Source organism: Mirounga angustirostris, unplaced genomic scaffold (assembly GCF_029215605.1).
Source record: "Mirounga angustirostris isolate CCGP_5_RB_7025 unplaced genomic scaffold, mMirAng1.0.hap1 SCAF_12, whole genome shotgun sequence".
NCBI classification, from domain to species: Eukaryota; Metazoa; Chordata; class Mammalia; order Carnivora; family Phocidae; genus Mirounga; species Mirounga angustirostris.
Genome location: NW_026991720.1, coordinates 15,947,456 through 15,975,138, shown reverse-complemented (window position 1 = coordinate 15,975,138; position 27,683 = coordinate 15,947,456). Strand labels below are relative to the sequence as shown.

Sequence of the window (27,683 nt, the reverse complement as noted above, 5' to 3'; positions counted from 1 at the left end):
TCAAGCATCTAGCCCCACTACTGGAAAGTGTCTCAGCTCTACTTCTGAAAAGACAGGAGGGGGAGGAGAAAGAGGGTGGGAGGGGGAAGAACAAGGAGGAGCCCTAGTAGAAGCCGCACCAGCACTCAGGGCAACAAGAACAGGATTCTAGTTGGCAAATTTTCACAAGCACAATGCCCATAAGCAAATTCAGGTTGCTCTCCTGTTTCCTTCAGATCTCCGGGCAGAGATCACTGAGGTGGCACCATCTGCAGAAAATGCATGGGGCATTTGAGTCACGTGGCCAGTCAGAGTTGCAGTGATGCTAAGGAAACTGGAATGGATTCCAGTCTACTCGTTATCCACAAAACCCCTGGTAGCTTACACTGCAGACAAACGAAGCAACTCTGCTCACAGTAGGCAACCACTGATGGGCTACGGTTTTTTAAGCACACAGACAAGCCTCCTTCCTTATCAATAAGTCCTGCTCCAGTCTGGCTTTGCACCTGCAGAGCTCCAGGGACTCTGTGAACCTCCTAAGAGGCCACTGAGGATTGTAGGAAGAGCACCAAGCAGGTGCAGGGACCCAGAATACCTCTTCCCTGCCTTGTTTTCCATACCAGGATTCTAAGTCAGAATCTCTTTTGAATAAGGGGTCTGAGCTCACAGTAAGAGTTTGAGAACCACAAGGTTAACCTATGGTATCTCTCAGCCCTCCGGGACAGCATGTAAATATACCAACATCATTCACAGGGACAATTCAAGTACAATGTTCTCGAGATGATAATGTATGAAGTAAAGTGCTTTAAGTTATAAAGCCAATTTTATTTAAACAATATTGAATTTTAAAAGACCCTCATAACATGTATGTTTTCGTGCCTTTAGAGCTAGTGATATCGACCATAATCTGAATTTTTCTTAATAAACACTATAACACGATGCATTTTACTATGAAGAAAGTTACTTTTGTTTTCTAACAGACTAGATATCCTTTCAATGTTGTGCCTGTCTCTTGTTGCCTTCAATTTCTTCAATGACAGCTTCTAAACCGTTTATAATCTAAGAAATCGGGTAATTCAGGTTTATGATCATATGCAAAATTAAGCAGATTCTGAATGAAGGCCTTTTTTCATAGTAATGAAATACATGGGGTTCAGTTCCTCAACTGATAAAAACTGTTACAGTGAATCAGAAATTTTAACTGCTGAATTCTTGGTTTATGACTATGTTTCAATTGGTCAAAGTTATTTGAAGTTGCTGGATGATAAGTTTCTGTGGGTAGAAATTGCTCAAAACAAAGAACTTTTTGGGCTTGGTTATGTTACAATTTTTATTTACAAGACTTAAACTAAATACAAAGTTAAAATATCAGAATCTAGACTGTATTTACTTTTTCTTACAAACAAAAACAACCGAACTCGTATCTAAACCGACGCTTCCTTCACTATGAAAAGTGATGAATCAAAAATGTCATTAGTTCCACATGTTTACAGATTCAAATTTAAAAATTTTAAAAACTCACTCTCTTCAATGAATTTAAAGGCCAGACTTACTGTTTTAAATATCAAGTAAAGTAACTTCAGTGTTCTTACTAAGTTCTTACTAATCAGTTTTCTGATTTTGTCAGTATCCAAAGGAAATCCATTAGCTTGTCAATTGTGTGTGTGTGTGTGTGTGTGTGTGTAACATCTATGAAAAGTAAGACAATATAGGATGTAATACGGACCATATCCCATCACACCAGGATCAACATTTGTTTGCATAACAACAACAAAATGATATGCTGTACGTCCAGTCAGTGGGCATAATCCCACTAGCAGACTAACGGTGATCGTAGGAGAAAACATTCTAAGTTCTGACTCTGCCCTCTGTTTCCCCATGTAACAGGCACTCTGGCATTCAAAGCAGTAATAGCTCCTCACCCAACTTCAGCTCCTATCAAGCACAGAAGTAAAATTATCACAGCCTTAGACCACTGGAGCTGGGGCTGGGACAGAAGGACCCAAGGCAAGCAGGGGTAGAAAGTGTGTGAATTGTTCCTGACAAAGAATTTAAGATCTAGTGCCCTCCCACCCACCCATCCACCACCTCTGGTCATAAGTCCCTGATCCATATGCACGCAAGAAAGCTATATTTTCTTCCTCTGAGCCAGAGATGTGATTTTCCCTAAGTAGCAATGAATATCTGGTCATAGTTAACAGAGTTTGATAGAAAGAAGAGAGGACAGAGGAAGGAGGGAAGGGAAGCAAGACCCAGCTGCACAGGCCTATGATTTGTAAAAAGGCTGGGGCTTCTTAGTGTCCGAGGCAACTGAATTGTTACCCCTAATAGTCTGAACTGTGACCCCCAAGAAACATGTACAACAAGGCTGGCTGTGCCCCTTCCCGATAAGGCATATACCAAACCTTATTTCTCCCTGAAGATGAAGCAGATTATCTTGCCTGCTGACCTTCTCTCTCCTGCTGTATAATTAAGGATACACCCCCCACCCTCACCCCCACAGACATCCACAGGTTTAACCACCAGAGATCAGAAGAAGAGGAGTAGGAGGAAATATTCAAGAATCCTGAGAGCTGACATGGCAACCCTTTCTTGGTCTCCCTGCTTCAGTAGAACTTAGGGACCAGAGCCTGCTGCTGGCCAAACACAGTTTGGGCTCGCAGCATCTCTCCCCAGACAGGGTTCCCATGCTTGGGCTCACAGACTTATTGCAAAGAATCACTACTTCCATTAGCTCCATCTCTGCAATGAGGCCACAGTGATAAAAGGATGAATGGCTGGGGAACGGTTGGGAACCCAATCCTGGGAGCAGGGAGGAGGCAGAGAAGGCAGTCTGGGGAAGGGGCCTGATGGAGGACAGAGCCAGAAAAAGATGGGGGGAGGATGGGGCTGGGGGAATGGGCATCAAGTTCTAGCCTAGCTGTCTTCTTCCTACTGATTGTTTAGCCCCTTGGTTGGTCCCAGATCTAAAGAATCATGCCGAGGAATAGAAACTAAGGAAGGGTGGGGAATCAGGCAAAGGGGAAAGAGCAAGTAAGGCAAGAAGAATCGCATCCTCCCTTCTTGCTCCCTTTCAGAAACAGAGCGCAGTCTACGGGGCACGTTGGTGGGAGGGAGAACTGGGAGGGGCAATAGGGTAAGGCCATCCTATTTTCTTCTCCAAGGGTGGGAGAACGGACTGCTCAGTAAAGAGGAGAGAAGGAAAGCTCCTAAGCCTTTGGAGCGTCTGGAATTCAGTGTCCTTTCAGTGGAATTGCCTCTGTGGGCAACATGAACAAGAACACTGTCGCTGTATAATCCAAGGTAAATGAAAACAAGAGTTCTTTGATTTATTTAAAAACCTAATTAGAAGAAATGACAAGCATACTTGGCAAGTTCTGCTTCTCTGGGGAGCCTGGGATGCAATCTGTAAATTGGTATTAGGAAAAATGAAGAGTGACATTATCTGTAAGTTCCATTTACGTGATTTTAGGATCAAACAGAATACAGGACACTTTGGACAAACCAGGAGGGCGGCTAGCTGAAGTCCCACTGCACCCCTATTGTGGTTCCTCATTACATCAATAAGTCTCTCTATGACAACAGGATTTCAAAATCCCGGACGAAGGAGCAAAAATGCCACACATCTGGAGGAGTCCGTGGCTCAAGGGTCATCTCAAAGCAGCCTCACAGGGTCTGCTGCAGGGAGATCTCCCTCTGTGGTAAAGGGGCCAGCCCTCAGCCTGAGGACTGTTGGCCATATCGGAAGGTCACAACCCTCATTTGCCAAGGTCCTATGTGTTTGCATGCTGTGTCCTCTGGACAGACAAGGACTTGGTGAGGGCTAAACTCTGAGATAGCCCCTTACCATGGACACCCTAGATTCTAAGTGCCAGAGATACCTCAGACTATCTGAGATTTCCTCACGCAGTGCTCAAATATATACCAATGCACCTAAACCTGCGCATGCCCATCCTCTGGAGCCATGATGGCCTGAGGTGCCTTACATAAACGAGTTTTCCATGTGGCTGAAACAATCTGTTAACCACCGACTTGTCCAAAGCATATTTATAAGTATTGAGTCAATAAATACTTTTAGCCATCATTCTGAAGATAAGGCGATGCTAAGTGCAGTGCAGGAATTAGAGGAAGGAGCTTCTGTCCTTCCTAGGAAAAGCTGGCAAGCCACTTGAGAAGACAAGGACTCAGGCGGGGTGGGGGTGGGGGAGGTCATTAACGGAGAAGGCCACACATAGCTAAATGCTAAATGAACAGCTTAGACAATGAAAGCCATCATTCAGGGGAAGGTAAGACCTCAGAGGCTGAGTCAGTAAGAAGGACCTAACAGAAAAGCAAATTCTTGAATTGGGCCTTAAAAGATGTATTTATTTCAAAAATTGAGGGCACTTCAGAGGAGTGCAATCCAAAAATCTCATTATGTAGCAGACGCTGAGCTCTCCTAAGGCTGGCTTTGGTATATTCAGCAGGGTACAGAGTCACTGGTCTCACAGGGGTCCACTGCATGGTCCTTGGGTGCCAGGTTGAAGCCTGGGGTATGGAGACTTCTATGTGTGTGCTGGGTTGGAGGATCAGGTGGGACAGGGCATCCACAGAGGTGAGGAGTGGGAACAATGGCTGTGTTAAGAAACCACAGGAGCTGGATCACAAGGGGCTGCAAACAAATGTCAAAGCAGAACTATTCCCCAGAGGTCCCAGGGTTAAAAAGTGTAGAGTTACAGGGGCGCCTGGGTGGCTCAGTCGGTTGAGCATCTGACTCTTGGTTTTGGCTCAGGTCATGAACTCAGGGTCATGAGATCGAGCCCCACGTCGGGCTCTGTGCTCAGTGAGGAGTCTGCTTCTCTCTCTCTCCCTCTGTTCCTCCCCCCACTCGTGTTCTCTCTCTAAAATAAATAAATAAATCTTTAAAAAATTATAGAGTTACAAAAAGAAGGAGATTCCTCTGTGTTTCTTAAAATCCAACACCAAGCATACTGCCAGACACATACCAAGAGCCCAGCAGACCTTCTGGAAGGGAGGGAGGGAGGGAGGAAAGAAGGATTTGCAGAGAAGGGCTTTCTCCCTTTTGAGCCCCCAACCCAGCCCCAGTCTGGAGAACTGGTGACTTTGGGATCATGAGACAAAACCGCCAGTAGGACAGAGGCAGTCTCACAGTCGGCAGCCCCAAAAGAGAAAATGAGGTACCTTACAGGGACAGAAGACAGGGTAGAGGCTTCATGGCGATTACAGCTGTACTACTTTTGTGTCACATGGTAGGGGAGGGGACTTGGGGACAGTGGATGGGAAGGCTACTGTGCAGAAGACTGAGGTCTACGTCAGAGGGCAGAGTTAAGAACAAAAAGTCCATGTTACTGCTGCTCGTGTTATGCTGCCTGTATCTAGAGGCTAGTTAAATCAGAATCTGTACTTGGAGAATGGTTGTGGGGGTGGGGGGGAACATGCTGGACAAAACTGGGGCCAGCAAGTAGGCCAGTCTTCCCAAATAGAAGTCCCGGTTGGGTGATGCTGATTGGGCCAGAAAGTGAATCTAAGACTGCTCAGGTCCTTAAATCTAGGCTGAGAAAGACAAATTTCAATCTAATTGGCAATGGAACACTGACGGAGCAGTTGAGACGAATGTGGCCAAAAATAATCATTTAATCTGGTGGCATGATGTGGCACCATCTGAAAGCAGAAGGAAGACAAAAGGAGAGGAGGAGATAAAGTAATTTACTAATTCAGTCAATCAGTGAATACCAAACACCTAGTAGGTGCCAAGCACTGGGGATAGAGCAGTGAACAAAACATCAACAAATAATTTTTTTTTAATCCCAAGGAGATTACTTTATCCTAGGAGAGACAGACAATAAACATGATGACATAAATATAATGTGTAATATGTTGATAGACAGAAGTGCTAAAGAGAAAAATTAAAGAGAGAACAAGGAATGGGAGAAATACCAAGAGTAGAGGGGAGTTGAAATTGGCTAGGAAAGGTCCCCATGAGAAGATATGTTTTGAGAAACACCAGCAGGAAGTGTAGGAGTTTGCCTTGCAGTTATCTAAGGGGAAAGTATTGTGGGCAAAGGGACCAACAGCAAGTGCAAAGCCCAGAGGCATGAGGGCCTTGGGAGGTTTAAAGAGGGACAGACGGGCCCGTGTTGTTGGAGTAAACGAGGTAGAGATGAGGCCACACAACAAGAGCAGGCCAGATTATAAGGGGTCTTGCAAATCATGGTTAAGACATGCTCTTTTTCTGAACGAGATCAAGTACTCAGAGGCCACAGTGGTAACTCACGTATCAGGCAATTAGGGCCTGAACTGGAGGGACAAAAACAGAACAGGAGAGAAGGCAGAGACGCATGAGTGTTTTAAGTGATAAAGTAGACCCCTCTCCAGTCACATGCTGGCCTCCATTAAGCGTAACACACATGGCTCCTACTTGGGCCGTATGTCTTCCGGTAGCATCACTGACCGCCGAGCCCGGCCAGCTCGCTGCTGTGTGTACCCGCTCACTACACAGACTACAACCTCATACTGTGTTAGGGCTGTGATTGCCTCTAAAGTCCTGCAATAAAACTCACTTCTTATGCTTTTCAGACAGCCTGTTTTGGTGTGTTCTGAAGAACACATTATCTGAAGCAACGTGTATGTGAAGTGTTTACCTTTCTAGAGACACCCTACCCTGAGTAACCTCGGATGTGCTGATAAATGGGGAGGGTGGGCAGGATCCACCTGAGCTGAGGCACAGAGGGGTGGATTCCACAGCTTCCCTGGAGACACACAAAGGAAGAAAGTGCCTTCTCATGACTATTCCTGCACAAATACAAGTTTTATATTTCCTCAACAGTCGATGTTTATTTTTTCATTTGAAGAGAAGACCCAAATCTTGGAGCAGAAAACCAAGGGGGGCGGGGACAGACTTGGCTAGCTGAATGTGAGGACTAAAACATCTCATGAAAACCTTTCCTCCTCCCGTAAAGTGGGCAATTGGGGCTCACAAGAGAAACGATTTGGTAAGAACCAAATTGCTAGAAATCATGTTAATTAAAAGTTAAAGTTGATGGGTGGTTATGAAGAGTGATACCTTGTCATATTTTTAACATTATATTAAGGTTGGTAAAAGCTACGGTCAGGATGGCACAGGGTTCACTTTATGTGCGGGGCGGGGAGTGGCGAGGAGGAGATACTTGCCTAGATCTTAACAGTTCACACTCACAATCAAATTTGTACCAAATTCTCCTAAGAGTGGCGTAAAAATGGCTTATGCTAGTGAATTCAAGGCACTTTTCTCTAATGAAAAAAAAGTGATAGGTGCTGATGGGTTGCAGTAGAAAGCTACAAGAACATCTTAGGAGGAGTCCACATCTTGGAACTCAATGGAGTTTAACGAGCACTCCCCACTCCTTTTCTATCTCTACGTAAAATGCAGGTGCAGTTATAGAGATATGAAGCAAATACATGCTGCAGTTGTCACTTAGGGAAAGTGTGGTGAGAGGCCTGATAAATCTGCACAAGTCTGATGGAAAGATACCAACATGGCGCTGCTCTGAGAGACTGCTGGGCCAGGGGGTGCGTAGGGTATGCATTCATTGACGGGCACGGGACTGCTAGGCTACTTACGCATTCGTTCTGCCACCTCCTTCATGGTCCTGATGTATTACAAAAGGATTTCAGCCTAATGAGCTAGAAGAAATCTTCAAAAATCCCTAATGCTATTTCCCATTCTTGGTTGTCATTTCACCCAAGGATACTTCATATTTCCATAACTATTATTATTATTATTGACTTTCTCTATACTTTATTGCTCTCATCTCTTTTTACTTTTTTTTTTTTTTTTTTTGCTTCTGCCTGCTTGTCTTTTCTCTTATTTATTTTCCCATACATTTCCTCTATGCTTCTCAGCTTAGGTGCCTGCAGGTCCTAGCTTATATGACCAAAGCCAGTCAATGGCTTCAACTTTATTGTGTGCTATCTTCTTATTTTTGGTTCTTTCCAGATGATTTTGTGGCTGCTGCCTGTTGAATTTTTAGACTCTTTTCAAGTGATCTCAGGTCAAAGTGGCCATGCATCTTACAGATTAACTGAAGAGTTACTAGATGTGCAAAAAAATATATGGGAATAGGATTATAAGTACACAGACACTACTAATTTGATATTTACACAATGAGAGCCCTACACACCCAAAGGGATGTACAGCTATGAATTTCAAGCAGATAGATATGAGAATGGGCTGGACATACTACGTAAGTCAGAAAAAAAATTAACAGGAAATGGGGTGCCTATGTTGTCTTAAGGGCTCTCTCGAGCTCTGAGGCAGTATGTCAAGTGTGTAGAGAGCTGAGGCTCAGTATAAACTAGAAAACACCAAAGTTTGCCTTTCAGTCTCTGCTGGTGTGATGGCACCATACACATTCCCTAACCTGCAGCATGAATCCTAACATGTCCTCATTATCAGTTTATATTGTGGAAGTAGAGGAATTTTGGTTTTTGTTTTTTGTTTTAGTTCACAGCTTGAGATTTCTAAAAAATAATTTAGATACATTTGCTTTAATATGGAACACGGTACCTGCTTAAGAAGCCATATCGAGCCGTGGTAAATAAGCTATTCTTCCATCGCCGTTTCCTACATCCCAAGCTCTTGGCCACTCTAGCCCAGGGAGACCACCATTTCAGCCACAGTTCACCCAACACTATATTCCCAATTAACGATGTGGTTCTCACTCACATACACACACCTACCCATACCATTTTTCAGTGAGGACATCACTACCAAACACGGTATTTAGCAGTATGGCTGGTAGTAGGATATACACATTATGTGCGATGTAAACACAGCTCACTTCAGTCACGCAAGGTGGTACTTCACCCATTTTACAACTGAGGAGCTGAGACCCTATGAGATGGAGCAACTCGCCCAAGATAGATTAGCTAGGAGTGAAATCCAGGTCTTTCTGGCACAAAGCTATCTTTCTATTACAACTTACTACTTCCCTGTCATTTTCCTCACTAGTGAAGGATTAGGGGAACAAGACTGATGAAGATAAATATATTTGATAGCCAAACTATGGAAAGAGCCTAGATGTCCATCAACAGATGAATGGATGAAGATGTGGCATATATACATATATACACATATACACTGGAATATTATGCAGCCATCAAAAAAGGAAATCTTGCCATTTGCAACGACGTGGATGGAACTAGAGGGTATTATGCTAAGCGAAATAAGTCAATCAGAGAAAGACAAGTATCATATGATCTCACTGATATGAGGAATTTGAGAAACAAGACAGAGGATCATATGGGAAGGGAGGGAAAAATGAAATAAGATGAAACCAGAGAGGGAGACAAACCATAAGAGACTCTTAATCTCAGGAAACAAACTGAGGGTTGCTGGAGTGGAGGGGGGTGAGAGGGATGGGGTGGCTGGGTGATGGACATTGGGGAGGGTACATGCTATGGTGAGTGCTGTGAATTGTGTAAGACTGATGAATCACAGACCTGTACCCCTGAAACAAATAATACATTATACATTAATAATAAAAAAAAAGATAAATATATTTGACATTGCTTCAGATGATCTGACCTCATGAGAGCCCCATGGGGATGGACTATAGACCATCATACCATGACCACCTGTGCCAAGAATTTTAAATACCAGTCTTGATCCTCCATGAGAATAAAATAAGCTGGGTTGCCATAGGCATGACACCAGCTAAACAGGGCTTAAAACCCCACAAGAGCCTACTAAGCAGTGAGTGGTGAATCTACTGGCTGAAGACCCTGAAAAAGAAGGCAGGAACTCAAACATCTTAGATGCTAAGTATGATGATACTTAATGGCAGGGTTTGATCTGGTGACAGGTGTCCATGTGTGTATGTGTGTCTCTCTCAACAATCCCATCACTGAACTCATTCATTCCATGAAAAGTGGCAGGATAACTACTCACTGCCATCACTGTTCTCAGTGCTGAGGATCCAAGACAGTACAACACAGGCCCAGTCCCTGAGCTACATGGGACTTATATGTTCTAAGGTAGAGATACAGGCAAGGAGACGAGTGATTTTTTTTTTTTTAAATAATAGAAAGTGATCTGCGCTATATAAGATCAAGAGAATGGAGAAGGGCCATAGAGTTGAGGGCGGCTAGTCATTTCAGATCATGAGAGCCATCCTCTCTTTTATTCAGTGGGAGACACATGCTGATTATAAGGCCCTCCCTCCAAGGTTTGTACTCTGGCCTTGTCTTTTGACAACCCATTGTAGCCACTTCCATGGAAGGAGGAATGACTGTAATGGGTGATTTTTACCATGTGTTTGTGACTTGCCATGCTTTTGGCTGCTGTATATGCATCATCTCATTTAAACTTCACAGCAATGGTAAGAAGAAGGTACTGTCCACATTTTTAAAGATGGGAAACCGAGGCATCAAGAGGTTAACACAATGACCAACATCACACAACTAGAAAATCCCAGAGCTTGGATTCAAAGCCAGATCACCACTTGATGCCCAAGCCCACATGCCTCCTCAAATGAAAGCATCAAAGCAAGCTTTTCCATCTCCATGTGTCTTTCTGGCATTGCCCTCTGAAATCTCTATCTGCCTGGTCTAAGAGGCAGGGACCAAAAACAACACCAAGCTCCTAACAATCAGACACAATGTCCACTTAGGAACTGATAGTAGTTCTGAGGGACACCTGAGGCAAATAATGCTTCAGCCACGACGGGGCCTCTGAGCAACAAGAATATTGGTTAAATTCTATTTTCTGGGTCTCTGCACTGAGGAACAGTGGAAAAAGGGAAAGTATTTCTGTATACCTGGGCATTGCCTAGGTGAGACTGTAAACCCTATGTTCAATCAGATGCAAATTATTTTTATTAAGTATCAGGGCTGTGCCAGTATTAAATAACAACAACAAAGCTCTGCACAAACATATACCCACATACAAACACACCCCCAATCTAAAATTATCATTGCAGAAGAGATGACAATTATTCTCAGAGGCTCAAACTCTAAGAATAAAATACATGTGCATGCACGCACACACATGTACACTTGGCTTAATGAAAGTTTAGTATAAAGGCAAAGTAACTGCAGAAAGATAAAGAAAAGGTTTGAAACTCTGGATGGTGATTAAGCTTCTCTGACGTTCCTTCACCTTCAAGTGGGAGGAAACTGCCTCAGTGACCAGCCCAAAGGGTTATTGTTATTGACTAACATTGCCAAGTCCTAGGAAAATGGCATTATGTGAGCATTTCTCAGCTTTCCACTGAATACTGAGAGCCCACAAGATTCAATGGATTCAACAATCATCTCTTCCCCTGAGGAAAAAAGTAGGAAATCCTGCACACCTTAGGTCTTTCTTAGAGCTTCATAATACATATTTGTATATCAAAGGTGTTCAGTGTTTTCTAAACTTATTTGGTCATAAGCCTGCTTTAATGAACAATACCCCATATTGTTTTTAGAGGAGCTTAGTGCTCTCCAGAACATGATTTGGTTTAAAAAAAAAAAAAAAAAAAAGCAGACTTTGCAAAAAAGCCAATGATGCTGTTGATCCAGGGTCACCTAGGAGTAGAGAATCCTAAAGTTCCCTGGGCTCTATAACCAATCACTGTCTCTGTTGCATGAAGTGGGCAGGATCAGTATGATACTGCCCTCAAGTGTATGGACAGCACTCTGTGCCAAATAATGACACTAATAACAACAATGATAGCTAGACTAGTAACAATGGCTAACATTTACTGTGGGCCTACCACATGCCAGACACAATTCAAAGTGTGCACTTGGATGATCTCATGCAAATGCCCAACCATCTGGCCGGACACATATGGAGTACCATCACCTGCACCCACGGGAACACCCCACTCCCTTCCTCCATTCACATCCACTGACCAGGGAGTCAGGAGCAGAGAATCTGTCTATGCAAATGTTTTTTCAAAATGATTTCTGTTGATGGCTCTGCTCTCCCTGAATCATCCTGATTCATTAGCTCCTCAATATCCTAATGGTGGGAGAGACCTCTGGCAGACAGCAACTTTGGCAGCTCCCTGGAGATGGTGCCTTCAAGGCTGGCACCCAAACAACAGAAAGCTGGCTTAGCCTCCTGGGCTTTACTGCCACACTCACAGTTCCCTCTGACAGCCCACATTCCACTCAGCCAAGCCACCATCTGGGGGTACGGCCCATCAATCTGCCATGCTGGACAACTGGCATGTGAGGGATCAGCAAGTAGGCAGGCAGGCCTGATACATTCTGAGGCTCGAGTCCAATGTTGGTGCTCTGTGTTATACACCTGCCAGACCCAAGTGCACAGATGGGCAGAAAGGCCCCAGCAACATGTGCTGGACCCTGCTTTGCCTATTCACCCACAGCACGGAGATGCACACGGAACGGCATCTGCACAGGTTGCTGTCCAGTGTAATCATATTCCAGAGATGAAATAAACAGTGTGTGACTAGGTTCTGCATCTTTTTTCTTCTTCTAAGCAACAAAAAGCTGAAAGCGTTCTTCAAACAGGCAGGGAGCTCCTGCACTTGTACTCTTACAAGGTTCTTCCAAGGATCCAGTGAAGTGGCCAGCCTCCTTGTGAGTGGATGCTGTGATATAGCAATGAGGCTTCTGGTCTACCAATAAGGAGACACAGCCTAGGAGATGTTTTCCGGAACAGGTTACTTCGATTTGCCACACTCAGCTGGTCCCACCCATGACCTAGGGATACTATGGATATTACACACAGCAGCAAAATGACAGGTAAAAGTTTAAGTCTCAGTGTTGGGGTTAGCAGAAGAATCCCAAACACAAGGTCTTGTTGAGAGCAAAGTCCAACCAAACTACTCATTAGCTCATTTAGTTTGACGACATTGAAATATAAGTAGGGACAAGAGAAAACAAGAAAGGACATTAATGTTTGTCGACTAACTTAATCCCTCTACCAATTCTGAGAGGCAGATACAATCACCGCCATTTTACAGAAGGACCTGGGACTCAGAGAGCCGGGCAGAGCTAGGATTTTGATCGACATCTATTTGTCTCTAGATCTGCGTGATTCCTCACTCGCCACACCCCCCACCCCTACATCACATGGTCTCCCTAATGCAATTCATTCATTTACTCAAGAAAACTCTATTTTGGGGTGCCTGGGTGGCTCAGACGGTTAAGCGTCTGCCTTTGGCTCAGGTCATGGTCCCAGGGTCCTGGGATCGAGCCGAGCCCCACATCGGGCTCTCTGCTGAGCGGGGAGCTTGCTTCTCCCTCTCCCTTTGCCTGCCGCTCCCCCTTCTTGTACTCTCTCTCTCTCTGTCAAATTAAAAATAAAAAATCTTAAAAAAAACCAAACAACTCTATTTGTTAAGCTTCCAGCAATATTGGAAGACACCTTAGAATAAAGGGCAGGTGGGGTGGCTATTTTTGCCAAACTTTACCCACAAGGAAAAGATTAAAGCAAAATGCTTGAAGAAAACAGTAACAAAAGGAAAACAAGTACCCATTAGCCTACCCACAAACACAAGGTGACATAAGCCCGTTTAAAAATAGAAAAGATATCTGGTAACAGCGCTCTGAAGTCTGACAGCTCCTTTTTTCTCTCACCCAACCTACACGTTCTCACTCACCTAACGTCTAACTACTCTCTTCCCCACAGTTCTCACTCAGCTGCGGGCGCCTCCCTGCCTGTCTGCTCACTTATCCAGGAAGCCACAAATGTCTCAATGAAATCTTCAGCCAGGGCTGTTTGCAATAGACCTCTGGGTGTATGCCCATCTGTGAGCCTTGCGGAGGTATACATGTGGCCAAATTAGTCGCCTTATATAGGACAGCTACTGCATGTGTTTCCTGGGGCTGCCCTAATCAAGTCCCACAAAGTGGGTAGCTTAAAACAACGGAAATATATGAGCTTACAGTTCTGGGGGCTAGACATCTGAAATCAAGGTATCCACAGGGTTGATATCCTTCTGAGGACTCGGAGGGAGAATCTGTCCCATGCTTCTCTCCCAGTTTCTGATGAGACAGCCTGCAGTCCTTGGTGTTCCTTGGGCTACAGCTCTCTCGCTTCAGTCTCTGCCTCCTTCCCTGTGTATCTCTGCATGTCCTCCTCTTCTTAGAAGTCCATTTGTCATACTGGAGCAGACAACCTAACTAATCATCTCTGCAACAGCCCTATTTCCAAATAATGTCATAATCTGCGGTACTGGGGATTAGGACTTCAGCATCTTTTGGAGGTACACAATTCAACCCATAACAGCCACTATATACAGCCCCCTTCACTGGGTCCTGACACTCTTCATGAAGGAGAACAGGGGCCTCCTGCACCTATGTATGACAGCAGAGAGTCACCTATAGAGTTATTTTGTGGTTTTAACATATTCACACCCCGTGCCACCCAAGAGATGCTGATGTGGTAGATCCAGACTGGGATCAACCACTTTAAAAAAATAAAAAGTGTTTATAAGTTCACAATTCTCATCCAGCAGTAAGAGCCAGTGAGGCTGATCTTAATGACAATATTTTAAATCAGGAAATGGAGGCAAAATAGGTGAAATTTGTCCAAAGTTCACTCTACACAGATGGAACAGCAGGGTTTCAAACCCAGGTCAGTCTCACAAAATCCATTTCTTTCCCATATCCCACACTGCCTATCTCTGTTTACTTCTATAGAGGCAGGCTGTGGACCGTGACTACGGTTGTTGTGTGCATCAACATATCAATGAGGCAAGTGTCATTTCAGTGTAAAAATAGGTGTGCAGTAGTATGTGCTCTATTGATTATTAATGATAATGATCAGATTATTCCAATTTCTTTAGAAGCCAACATCTTTGTATATACTATCAACAAAGCACGACAAGGGTTTCTACAGAGTGTATCTACCGAACTGTGATACTGTCACTTCCACTCAACGGTCACTCTCAACACTGTCTACAGTTTCTGGGACTGGTACCCAGCCCGTAACACTTACAGAATAAATGAATGAAGAAATGTCCACCTCAATAAATAGCACCAAACGACAGTGGTCCTAGTTGGAATTTTCAGTTTTATCCCCCCCATGATTGTGTCGGGAAACAGTGATCCTTCTGCTCCAATTTCATTACTGCTGCATCCCTTTCTCCTCCAGAAAAAGAAACAGTTACTAATTTTGGGACTGTCACTGATTTAGGAACAACTTTAATCCCATTAAATTTCTGCTCACAGACGTTCTGCAGTATTAAATGTTGCCACTAGAGAAATGCAGAAGATGAAGGATTTTAAAGGTCATCTGGTTCAGCCCCAAGGCTTTGGAGCAAACTCTCCTACAAACGTCTTTGTGTCCTTATGACGTCACTGCCTTGCTTTCAATACCCTCCAACACCAGCCCCAAATATCAGTCCATATGGCAGCAGGAAGTCCTGGATTTGCAGGACAGCTTTGGTTTTAAAGAGACTACTGCAATGTCCCTACAAGTTAGGGTGACTGTCTCAGTGTCCCTGATGCAGTTCTGGTTTATACTTAATGTTATGGCACCTTACTACCAGCAGCTTCTTTCACCCTCAAAATGGTCTTGCTTTAGACGATTTATTATATGGCCAGGCTTCCTAAGCCACAGGCATTTATAATATGCACTCCAAGTTTCAGTTTGGAAGACATGGACACACACAGCCCCCATCTGTCCTTTTTTCCATTCTTACCTAGCACATGCCCTCTGGTGTGCTCATGCATGTCTGATGATCGCCTCCTCCCTTGTTCAACACTTGTTCCGGTCTCTGAGTTTGCTAATGTTCCTCTCCCTTCCTGAATGTTCTCCTGCCCCACTCCACTTATGTAAATCTTACCCATCTTTCAAACTGTGCTCAAGCCCCACTCCCATGAAGCCACCTCTGTCTACCTCAACCCACACTGATCTCTCCCTTCTCTTAACTTCTACCCATGACATTTGCTTTGCTAAAACAAGGTGAGGAGGGAAAGGCACATCTTTGGTAATGGACTCACTCCTCCTCCGAATGTTCTGCCTGCACATTGTTTAGGAGCCCGCAGGTAGTACCTGGTAAAGGTAATTTGGTCCTTATCTCAACAGGTTGGCTATCTTCAAAGGTGCTTCATTGAAAGAAAGGAGAATATAATGCATAATCCATTTGCACATGCTTTCTTCTTATAAAACGGTTGTTCAACTAAGAAAGCTGCAAATAGAACATTTAAACTGGAGGCTCTCTTGGAGATTAACTTGCCTAACCCCTTGCCCAAAGCAGATGTGCACCCCCACAACACACAGCATCCTTGAAAGATGGCCATCCAACTTGTTGGTAAACACTTCGTTTGAGCCTCTCTCTCCAGAAACCTTGATCTCTTGCTGGACAGCTCTGGTTGTTAAAGTCCTTCCTTATAATAGAGTATTTCTCAAAGTTAAGTCTGTGGACCATCTGTAGCATAGTTATTTGAGGTGCTTGTTAAAATCAGATTCCCAAGTCCAACTCTGGCATATTTAATTAGCATTTGGAGCAAGAAGAGAAACAGTAATCTACACTGTTAACAGGTTTTCCAGGTGATGTTTATGATACATATAAGATTCACTGCTGGAGTCAGTGGATTCTATATCTAGAATTTAGTTCTACCTTCCTCACTATGGAGAGCAAGACCCTTTCCTCTTCTTCAAGGCAGGTCTTTCAACACTGGAAGAGGTCAGTTCTCTACCTCTCCTCATTAATACTCTTTTGCAATCCAGGTTATTTCCCTCTTCCTCCTACTACAAAGTTCCTTACCCTGAACCAAGTTGAGCACACTCCTTCCGGTGTTTTCCTTCTTGCCAATGTCCCCCTCCCCCCACCAAATATGATGCCCAAATGAAAGAGAGCGAGCTAGATTTGTAATGCTTTCACTACATACTGACAATTTTCTGAAGTACAGTTGACCCTTGGACAATGTGGGGGTTAGGGGCACCAACCCCCTGTATAGGCAAAAATCCACATATAATCCTGACTCCCCAAAACTTAACTACTATAGCCTGCTCTTGACTGGAAGCCTTACTGATAACATAAACAGTCGATTAACATGTATTTTGTATGCTATATACTGTATGCTTATAATACAGTAAGTTGTAGAAAATATTTTTTAAAATCGTAAGAGAAAATAATTTACTGTATTTATAGTACTATACTGTATTGATCAGAAATAGTTCACATGTAAGTGGACCTACATGGTTCAAACCCATGTTGTACAAGAGTCAGCTGTGTATCAATTTATACTCCTACCAGCTGACAATGAGAATACCCATTTAGGCTTAAACTAACCAGCAGGTATTATCATTTTGTAATTCTTTGCTAATTCAATGGGCACGTGACGTTGACTCCTCATAAGTTGTTTTATTTTGGGTGCCTTTTTAAAATATTTTTCATATATATATATTGGCCATTGGTAGTTCTTTTGTGAATTGTCTGCTTCTCTCTTTTCTGTTTTCTTTTCATTTTTAATTCATTGTGTCAGTTGCTATGGCAAGTAAATCCTTTCAAGGCATTACCTCATATAATGCTCCAAACACTACCCCCACTCTATAGGTGAAGAAACTGAGCCTTCAGGAGCCTATAATGAGGAAACAGATCTTCTGCTTCCTCACTGATTCATTCCTTCTTTCAACAACCTTTTTTTGGAGGAGAGCTCTCCATCTTCCAGACACTTTGTAAAGTGAGTTAATAGAGCTGAGTATTGGAGATGAAATTTGGAGAAAGATTCAGAAGAGCACCAGGAATATTCATACCTCTGTTGTCTCCTACTTATACTTACAATTTCCCTTATTCTTTGTTATTTTTCCTGGTGTAGAGATAATGGTGACCAAGTTATAATCAGTTGGTGGATAGCGATGCTGTTTAGGAGAATATATGTATTTGCGAATATATTTGCCAAGAGAGGTAATATGTGGCTGACCCTAAAAGACGACCAGGAAAGGATCAAAGGGAGTAATTTGGGAATGATGCAGAACTCCATTACAGTAATAGCAGAAATTGTTCAAAAGCACAGACAAGTAAAATTGGCTTTCATTTTTTCCATTTTATATTATCTGATATCCCAAGACCAGTGTTTACACAATTAACTGAGATCCTAATGTTAATTCATTATTTATAGCATTTCAGTCCAAACAGCTGAGCATCTCTTGGTTTTTGGTTAATTTAATCAAATTTCATGCAATTATACTTTAATTCAAAATACATATGCATAAAGTTGAAATCCTGATATTTAAATCAGTTGAATTTACAAGATTAAGAGAAATGCAAACACCCAAGTACAGATCCGAGTTAGGAGCAAAATTTAAAATAATTTCATTCCACTCTCTTTTTCTAAGAAGGTAGCCAATGCCCAAAGGACAGGAGTTCTCAATATCACACAGCGATTGCTAACAGTGAGATTCAAATTGAGATCCTGTACTGGTGGGCCTTTCACTGATCTCTATTCCTAATATTACTCAAACAAATCCTGGTCCTCTAAACTCTTACGAAAGGTTCCACACAAAACCTATAAACCAGTCGTCAGAACAGCTAATGCAATTTTTAAAGTTTCGTTCCTCCAGCTTTGCAATTCCAGCCAGACTGATAAAAGTCCTTGAGGGCTAGATTTTTCTAAAGGCTTTAGCAGAAACTCAATTTCTTCCTTATTAGTCATTGGTAGAAACATATTCATTTGTAATTCCAAAGCCCTGCATTTTGCCCCAAATCTTTCTTTCATGTAATAAACAAACATACTGAAAAAGAAAAAAATGTATTAGATGCCATTTACAAGGCCCATTTCCCCAAATATAAAAGAACTCATTTTGTCTTTCTTCTTTACTATTCTAGGTTTCCCGTTACTCTCTTTTCAAACCAGTAATTTTGAATTACTCAAAAATGTTAACTTCACTTTGTCAACAATGAAATTTTAGTTCCTCACAACTTAATGCCTGGCAACCATGCTCTTTTCACAAAACATAAAGACAACCTTGACATTTAAACTGATGGTTCTAAATAAGGATACAAAGCAAATTTTTAAAAGCATGGACTATTCCAATGTATCTGTTAATTGTCCAGTTTCTAGAATTTTATCCTCCACACTTGATCCGAATTGCAGGCATACCTCAGAGATATCGTGGGTTCAGTTCCAGACAAGTTCATAAAGTATCACAATAAAACGAGTCAAATGAATTTCTTTTGCTTCCCAGTGCATAGCATAGGAAAGTTATTATTTACACTACTCTGTAGTCTATTAAGTGTGCAATGCCATTATGTCTAAAAAAAAGTACAGACCTTAATTAAAAAATACTTCATTGCTACGAGAGCTAACCATTAAATCTCTGCTTTCTGCCAGTCATAATCACCGATCACAGACGACCATAACAAATAACGAAAGTTTGAAATACTGTGAGAATTGCCAAAATGCGGCACAGACACAAAGTCAGCAAATGCTGTTGGAAAAAATGGCGTCAAGGCAGGGTTGCTACAAACCTTTAATCTGTAAAAAAAACAAACAAACAAAAAACCCAAAACGCAGTGTCTGCAAAGCCCAGTAAAGCGAAGCACAACCAAACGACCTATGCCTGTATTTGCTGGCCCGCACCCACCGCCACACAGGTGTTTCACCTTCCCCGTTTTCATGCACCAGGAACACCGCCCCGCCGTACACACTCCTCTCTCTACAAGCAAGTCGCCCCCTCCCACCAATACGCTTCCTCCACACACAGACCTCTCCCCACACAGACACCCCCTCCAGAAGCAATCACTCATGCACCTTCACCCTCTCCCCCACCCCCAACACACAAATAAAACCAATCCAGGGAATCATCAGAAAATAGCACATTCTACCAAAGTTTAACCTGCAGAGCCAAGCCCTGAGGCCATTAAAACCGGAAGCCATGTTAACTGTCAACTGTCTCACAAGGGACAGGCTCTTTCAAACCTCTCCTTGGAGATTCGGGCATGGTGGCCCTTCAATGCTGCTGGAAGACTCAGCTTGGCAGCCTTCCCCAGGGAAGGTGAGAGCCCAGAGGTCCGAGGAGCACACTCACTGCAAATCTGACTTGGCAGTTCTCCTCTCCCAGGTAACACAGGTCTCCTGAGACGTTGGTCTCCAGCCACAGGTGCTCTCCGTTCACGGCATTCTCCTGGAAGGAAAAGACCCACCTGACTTCAGGTTTCTTTTCAGGCATAAAGGGGAGAGATCTCAAATTTAGATTTTTGGATGCAAGAAAGTAAGTGCACCCACAGAGTTTAAACCCTTCTCATTTTACCCCTGAAAATATGGCTGGTGTTGGGCCTATCAAAATTCTAGAAACAGAACAGGTGTTTAGAAAAACTTTGTCTCAGACATCACTAAAACAGACATGAGGCCTATGAAAGCTTTATCCATAGTTGTGGTAATCTGTGAAACATATTAAACAAATGAAGAAAAATCCCTCCCTCAAATTGTTCAATGTAAGGCCATATTTATCCAGGCCCAACACTGCAGATTCCATGGCAATCAAGACCAAAATGCTATTAAAGGTTGCCTCTACTTAGCAAATTAGCTAAGAAGGATAGTAGTATTAACATACTTTAGAGACTGTTTGAAGACATATTTGTATCAGTAATGGGTAAGTTATACTCTAAGGCAGAGGCTTCTTAAAACTTACTCTAAGTCACTGTGTACTCAAAGCATAATAAATTGCTACCAATTCACACTTTTCCTACTTCAGTAGGGCTTTCACCCATATAACTCTAAATTTCTCAAATTGAACGATTTCCCTGCTTCTATAAATAGTCACATCTGATGGCAAACAGAGGTGCTGTGATGGGTGACATGAGTGCAACAATCTGATGTTCAGGAATGCATACTGTTTCGTTAGGGAGGGTGGGTGGGGGGAGTGTAATACTTCTTAAACAGGATCTGGCACACTACCTTAGAAACCCAAGGGATTTATGTATTAACTGTGTATTTTGCTCATTTGCTTGAAAAGGACTCTGAGCTATTAAGGAAAGCACTGGACTGGACTGGGTTAACCACAAAGAGATGAAGTTTACTGAACTTGAACTGAGGAATATTGCCCTGGTTTTTATCTGGTTCATCTGTGGGGCATATCATCACTTTTCCATGGGGGATGTTATAGACTGAACAAATTCATATGTTGAAGCCCTACTCCTCAGTATTTGAGGATAAAGCCTTTGAGAGGTAATTAGGTCATGAGGGCAGAGCCCTCATGATTGGGATTAGTGCCCTAATAAGAAGAGACATGAGAGGGATCTTTCTCTCTCTCCATACATACACCAAGGAAAGGTCATGTGAAGATAGAGTGAGAAGGCAGCCATCTACAAGCCAGGAAGTGGGTTCTTACCAGGAACCAAATCTACCAGTGCCTTGATCGTGGACTTCCCAGACTCTAGAACTGTGCGAAATAAATTCCTGTTGTTTAAGCCACCCAGTCTATGGTATTTTGTTAAATGACTTCAATAAGGAGCTTTATAGAATAACCAAGTAATTTAGAAGTCCATCTTATATGAGTCGACTTTATAATAACTGACTCCAGAAATGTCCACATGACTGCCTTCTGAATCCCAAAGCTCAACATGAAGTAGCAGAAACATATACCAAAGAGAAGCTGAAAAAAATACACTGTCATCTATTTCTTAAAATAAATATATTTCTTCAGATTCCAGTACAATACCTTTCCTTTCAGAGCCTATAGGCACAAATGATTTTCAGACAAGAATAACTAAAGGTTATAGATACTTCACAATCTGAGAAAGGTGACACCAACTCTTAGAGGAGTGAGAGTGAGAGGCAGGAGAAATTTCATGAGTTCTGTAGATATTGAGGGATCAGGAACAATGCACAAGGAGACTCTAAGGTGGGGGCATGCCATGCATGTCTCAGAGTACTTCAAAACTATTCCAGAAAAGAAAGCAATGCTAATAAGAATCATCACCCTCCATGTCAAAGGGTGACTGATCATCTTTTCACCAAAACTCTTTCTTCTCTATTGGTCATTTTTCCCTGTAGAAAGTCATGTTGATTTGTTTTTTATGGAAGTCAATGGGAAAACAGGGTTCACCTCCCAGTCAATCTTGCAGAAAAGCAACAGAAGCAAGAGAAGAACAGCTATAGGTTTAGACCCTAAAAATTTTCAGGTAGGAATGGACAAGGACAGTATATATATTTATTTATTTATCTTATACATACATACATATATACATATACACATGAATACATATATATATATATGAATGGCCTGTCTCTGTTAGGTATCCTAAAGAAATTGATCCCCACGATCTAAAACAGTCTATTACTAGGAACTTGATATCCAACTTTAGTTTATAGCCATTTATAGAATAAAATCTTTTTCATTCTGTTGTTCTTTAATTCATTCAATAAACATTTATTCCACACCCCTGGTGCCCGGCACTGGGTTAGTGGGGTAACCCGTGGCATAAAATCTACCAGGGAACATGAAAACTAAACACATAATTACAGCATCAAATATTAGGGAAACCAAAAGAGCAAAGATCCTGCCAACAGTTTTAGAAAATGAAGAATAAAATGTTGCAGTGGGTCAAATGGTCAAAAATCACTGACAGTAAATACCAAACTGATAAACCTTGAGTCAGATTCAGGCATAGCAGGGCCACCAGCATTCGCTAACCTCATTCTTGAGTGAGATCTGATTAGAAAGACTGTCCTTTGTAAGGGAAGAGGGAAAAACAGACAAGAAGCTTCCTGCCACAGTGGTTTTGACCCACTGGTTCTCAAATTTGACTGCTCATTAAAATGAACTGGTGAGTTTTTAAGAATACCTGGGCACCATCCCCAGAGAGTCTATTTTAACTAATGTGAGATAAAACCTGGACATCATGAGTTTTCAAAGTTCTGAAGTGACTAATGTGCAGAGAGTCTGAGACCCCATAATCCAGCAGACCCTGCCCTGCCCCCTCAAGTTAATTGATAATAGATTCTAGAACTTGTCTATGACTGGTCTATTAAATTTGATACTTTTCTGTCCTTGTACAGCCACCAGAGAAGAAAGTAAGAGGAAGAGAGATGAGGAGGCATTAGGTAGCCCAGAGAGATTTTAAGGAAAGAGACAGGAAACCACAGAAACATAGCGAGAAGGCTCAAAGTTCACAAGATAGATCCCGGGAATAAGGGAAAAGTCAATGCACAAGCCTTTAAGGAAGCAGCAGAATAACTTAAAATGTTTATACACTTACTAGTAATCTTACTTGAAGAATGTACCCTCAGGAAATAATCCTAATGGAAGAAAAACTATTGACATCAAGAAGTTTATTTCTATCTTGTATAATCAAAAATTGGAAACATCACAAATGCCCAGTGCAGAAGAATGTTTGGTAGAATAATACATGAAATGGAGTATTATAAAGTCATCAAGAATTATGAAGATTGGCCATAAGGAAAATGACATGATGTAAAGTCAAATAAAAATAAAAATAAAAATAAAAATTACCTGTATATTATGATCACAACTCTGAATATAAATAAGAGCTGAAAAAATTGTTATTTGTAGCTTGATTTCTGGATCCACACATCCCTATTAGTTATTTCTACTTGTTCTCCTTTCCTGGAAAAGTTCAACAATGAGTTTTCTTTTTTTGCTGCCTCTACTTCTTTCCACTCCATTATTTCTTGAACCCAACTCCATCAGGCTTTCTTCCTTCTCATTCCACTGTAACTATTTTTGTCAAGATCATCAGTGACTTTACATGGCTAAATCCAATAGCCAATTCTCAGTCTTTATCTTAATCAACGGCTTTTGATACAGGTGATCATTCCCTTCTTTCAGGGACACTTGCTTCCTGGAAACACTATACTCCTTTTGTTTTTTTGCACCTCAATGGCCACCCCATTATGATCTTCTTTCCTGGACCTTTCCCAAAAATAATCCCAAACTCTAAATATTAGGGTGTTCCATAGCTCATTCTCAGATCTTTACTCTTCTCCATCCACATCCAGTCGTTAGGTTATTGTATTTAGTTCTCGTGGCTTTAGAATCCATCAGTTAATTGTTGCCTCCCAAATTATTCATACAGCACAAACCTCCTCTTTGAACTTCAGATTCATTAAAAAAAAAAACTGCCCTCTCAATATCTCCACCTGAAACCAATAAGCATCTCAAAATTTTAGTCTCAAAACTCAGTTTGTGATACACTCCTTAAATCTGCTCTTACTCCAATCTTTTCCCTAAATTTTCAGCAAATGATATTTCCATTCTTACAGCTGCAAATATTTACTAAAAACTTTGGGGTCATTCTAGATCTCTCTTTCACACTCCTACCCATCTCTAATGTTACTGACTCCAGTTTCAAAATGGGCATGCAACTCAATTACCTACCACTTCAACTGTCACCACCTGATCCTCCATAATCTTTGGCTTGGAACGTCCCAATAGCCCCCTAAGTGGTGTCCCTGCTTCAGTCTTGCCTCCCCATGGTCTGTTCTCCACAGAGCAATGAAAGTAATTGCTTTAAAATGTAAATCTGACTAAGCCACTGATCTGCCCAAAACTCTTCAAAGGCTATCCACGAACTTGGAAGAGTGCAAAGTTTTTCTATCTAGTCCCTGGTGCCTCCCTTACTTCCTGTCTGTCTGCAACCTCATTTCCTGTGCTGGTTACCTCATCTTCTATCATATTCTGTCTGAGTCATTGACTTGCAGTCACACTGGTCTCCTTGCTATTTCTCAAGCAGGCTAAAGAAGCTCTCACATCAGGTCCTTTAAATTGGCTGTTCCCTTGACTAAAAATTGCTTACATGAGATACCTACATTGTGCCTTCCTCATTTTGTTTTTTTAGGTCTCTGTTCAAATGTCCCTACATCAAAGGCTGTTCACTGCATATGCTGTTTAGTACATCCAGACTGTTTACTCCTCTCCATTTTGACTCTATGTGGTTAACTTCTATTCACTTTCTGGTCATCAGACCAAGTGTTACTCCCTCCAAGAAGCCATCACTCACCCCAAAGTCTAAGTCAAGTTATTTTTTTAGTTTCTCTCATAAAACCATGTACCCTTCCCATTATTTATCTCCATTGGTAATTATCCATTCATTGGCATGATTATTTGATTAATGTTTCCTCATATATGAAATTCTAAACTCCACAAGAATATTGAACGTCCAGAACTTAACTTAGTGCCTGGAAAATAGTAGATGACAAATAAATTTTGAAAAGATGAAAGACTAAAAATCAATGAATAAATGAATGAATGCACATTTTTGTTATATGCAACTCCAAGGGGTAGAAAGGGATAATTATTTTTATCTGTCCATTAGCCTAGAGTCATAAACTATGAGAAGTAAACATGGATGCCTAATTAGAAACATGACAGTCTTCTAAAATCACAAACAGAAGAAAATCCTTTTTAAAAAAGTCATGCAAAAAAATGATGAAGCATACCTTTTGCTAGACTACATTTTCCCCAGGCCTCATCCTTTTCTTGCACATCTGTCTTGGCTGATACCTAATAAAGTACATTTATAGTAACCTTAGCCAAAGAGAAATCTGGACTTTGCCCTCAGCTCTAGGAAGGTCATCTCTCTAAGTGCTTGGAATGCCCTGCCTGATAAGAGTATATGTTTACCTTGGGGCCTTGAGCCATGCCAGATAGTCTGAGAGAACTACGATTTATGGTGGGGCTTAGAGCCATATATAAGCTCAACCTCCAGAGGGGCTAGAGATTAAGGTCAGCCATGCAGGAATCAACCATGTCTACATGACCAAGCTGCAACTAATATTCTAGACACCAAGGTTCTGATCGATAGGCAATATGCCACATGTATTGTCGTCACACATCGTTGCTAGGAGAGGTTAGCACTGTCCACAAATCCACGGGGAGAGAATAACTGAAGCTCCCCCTGTGGAACTCTCCTGGACTCTGCACCATGTACCTCCTCCCTTGGCAGATTTGAATCTGTATCCTTTCACTGTAATAGGCCATAAATGTGAGTATAACATTTTCAGTAAATTCTGAGTCCTTCTAGTGACTCATCAAACATTTTGAGTATGGTCTTGGGGATTCCCAAACCTTCAATTGATGTCAGAAATGAAGGTGGTCTTGAGGACTCCTGAATTCTGCAGAAAGGTATCCAGCTGGGGTACATTCACACAAAAATAGAACAGACAAATGAACCATTGTGGTTTTCTTCTTACATTTCTGATTCATCCTTCTCTAGCTCAATATTATTAAACATGAGATAGACTTTCCACCTACTAGCTATATGACCTTGGGCCTCTCTAACCTCCCTAAACCTCAGTTTTACTCACCACTAAATTGTAATAATAACTCTACTTCACTCACAAGATCTTAGTGATATTTAAACGTGAAAAATGCATAATGTTCAATGCCTTGCTTACAATTAGAAGTTAATAGATGTTCAATATAGTTTCTATTATTATTATTGTGGTTTCGTTTGTGAAACTGAATACAGGACACCTCATTTAAAATGGAGTCAGGAGGTCAGATGGGGGAGCTGTCACACTCTGCCACTAGTCATTAATTGCAGACCCCCAACAGGAAGAGACTTACCTTGCATTCCCAACAGGAATTTTACTTTTACTTTATTACTCCAGCAGGAGGAAAGAATTTCTCCTTGCCCAGCAACAAGCTCAGCCAATAAGAAAATACCAAACTCAGCCAATGAGAAATCATCACCTCCCTGAACTCTTGCTTTCCTCCAGTGGTCTTCCATTCAAAGCAGCCCCTCCCACCCTCCTCCTTTTCTCCATAATGTTTCTCTTCTTTGATCTCCAGACTCACCTATGGTTTGCCATAGCTTGCATGTCCCAAATTGTAATTCCTCTGCTAGTCCCAAATAAACCCACTTTGCTGGTAAAATAACTGGCAGTTATACTTTTAAGGTAGACACTCTCCAGTTTTCCTTCCCTTCTAATCCATAGATGTTGGTATTATCCAAGTTTCTTTCCTTGGTCTTTGTAGCCAAGACTACTAGCCATTCACCAAAATTATTTTTTTCTTCTTCCTGGACATACAGCTAGACCTTATTACCCAGCCTCCTTTGCAGTTATGTATGGCCGTGTGACTAAGATCTAACCAATGGAACATAAGCATGAGTGACATGTACTGTTTCCAGACTTGGCCCATTGAAACCTCCCACAGGCTTTCCTCCATGCTCTTTTCCCACACTGGATACTTGAAAAGTCAACTTCTGGGATGATTTCAGAAGCCATCTGGTGAAGATGTAAGAGCAACTGTCTGGGGCATTGAATAACTATGCAAAAGAGGACCCACCTCCCACCCAACCTACCTGGAACAGTCCTGGTCTGTTACATGAGGGAGAAATATACTTCTCTTCCATGGTGATTATATGTTTGAGTATTTTATTTATTGAAGCCTAGTCTGTACCAACTAACACAGGCCTCATATTTTTGTCTGGATTTCCTTTCATTATCTACATCTACCCCCAAGTTACTTACCATATACTGAAGAACATGTCTAACCTGAGTCCTGGTTTCTTCTGCTCTGAACTCTAATTCTGACATTCTCTCTGATATTTTACAATGCTGCAAAATTAATTCCCTTAGAACATAACTATGCTTTTGCCTCTCTCTTGCTCAGGATGCTTAAATGATGCCCTATTATTTATAAAATGAGATCCAAATTTAATCTCACATAGTAGACCTTCCACTAGTGATACCAATTTGTCTATCCTTAACCTTCCTTTTATTCACCTTTGTACACTTTCTTCCATCATCGCTCTTCTCTAAATATAGCCATATCTTCCTTCTTTGGTGCCATA

At 41.9% G+C, this 27,683-nt stretch overlaps 1 protein-coding gene across 1 annotated transcript in view; it reads right to left on the bottom strand.

Moving 5' to 3' along the window:
- The window catches only part of DGKI (diacylglycerol kinase iota), a 356,177-nt gene that overhangs the window by 245,698 nt on the left and 82,796 nt on the right, over positions 1-27,683 (bottom strand). The window contains exon 3 of the mRNA XM_064574919.1: positions 19,952-20,047. The gene's annotated coding sequence lies outside the window, so the exon portion shown is untranslated. The remainder of the gene's footprint in view (positions 1-19,951; positions 20,048-27,683) is intronic.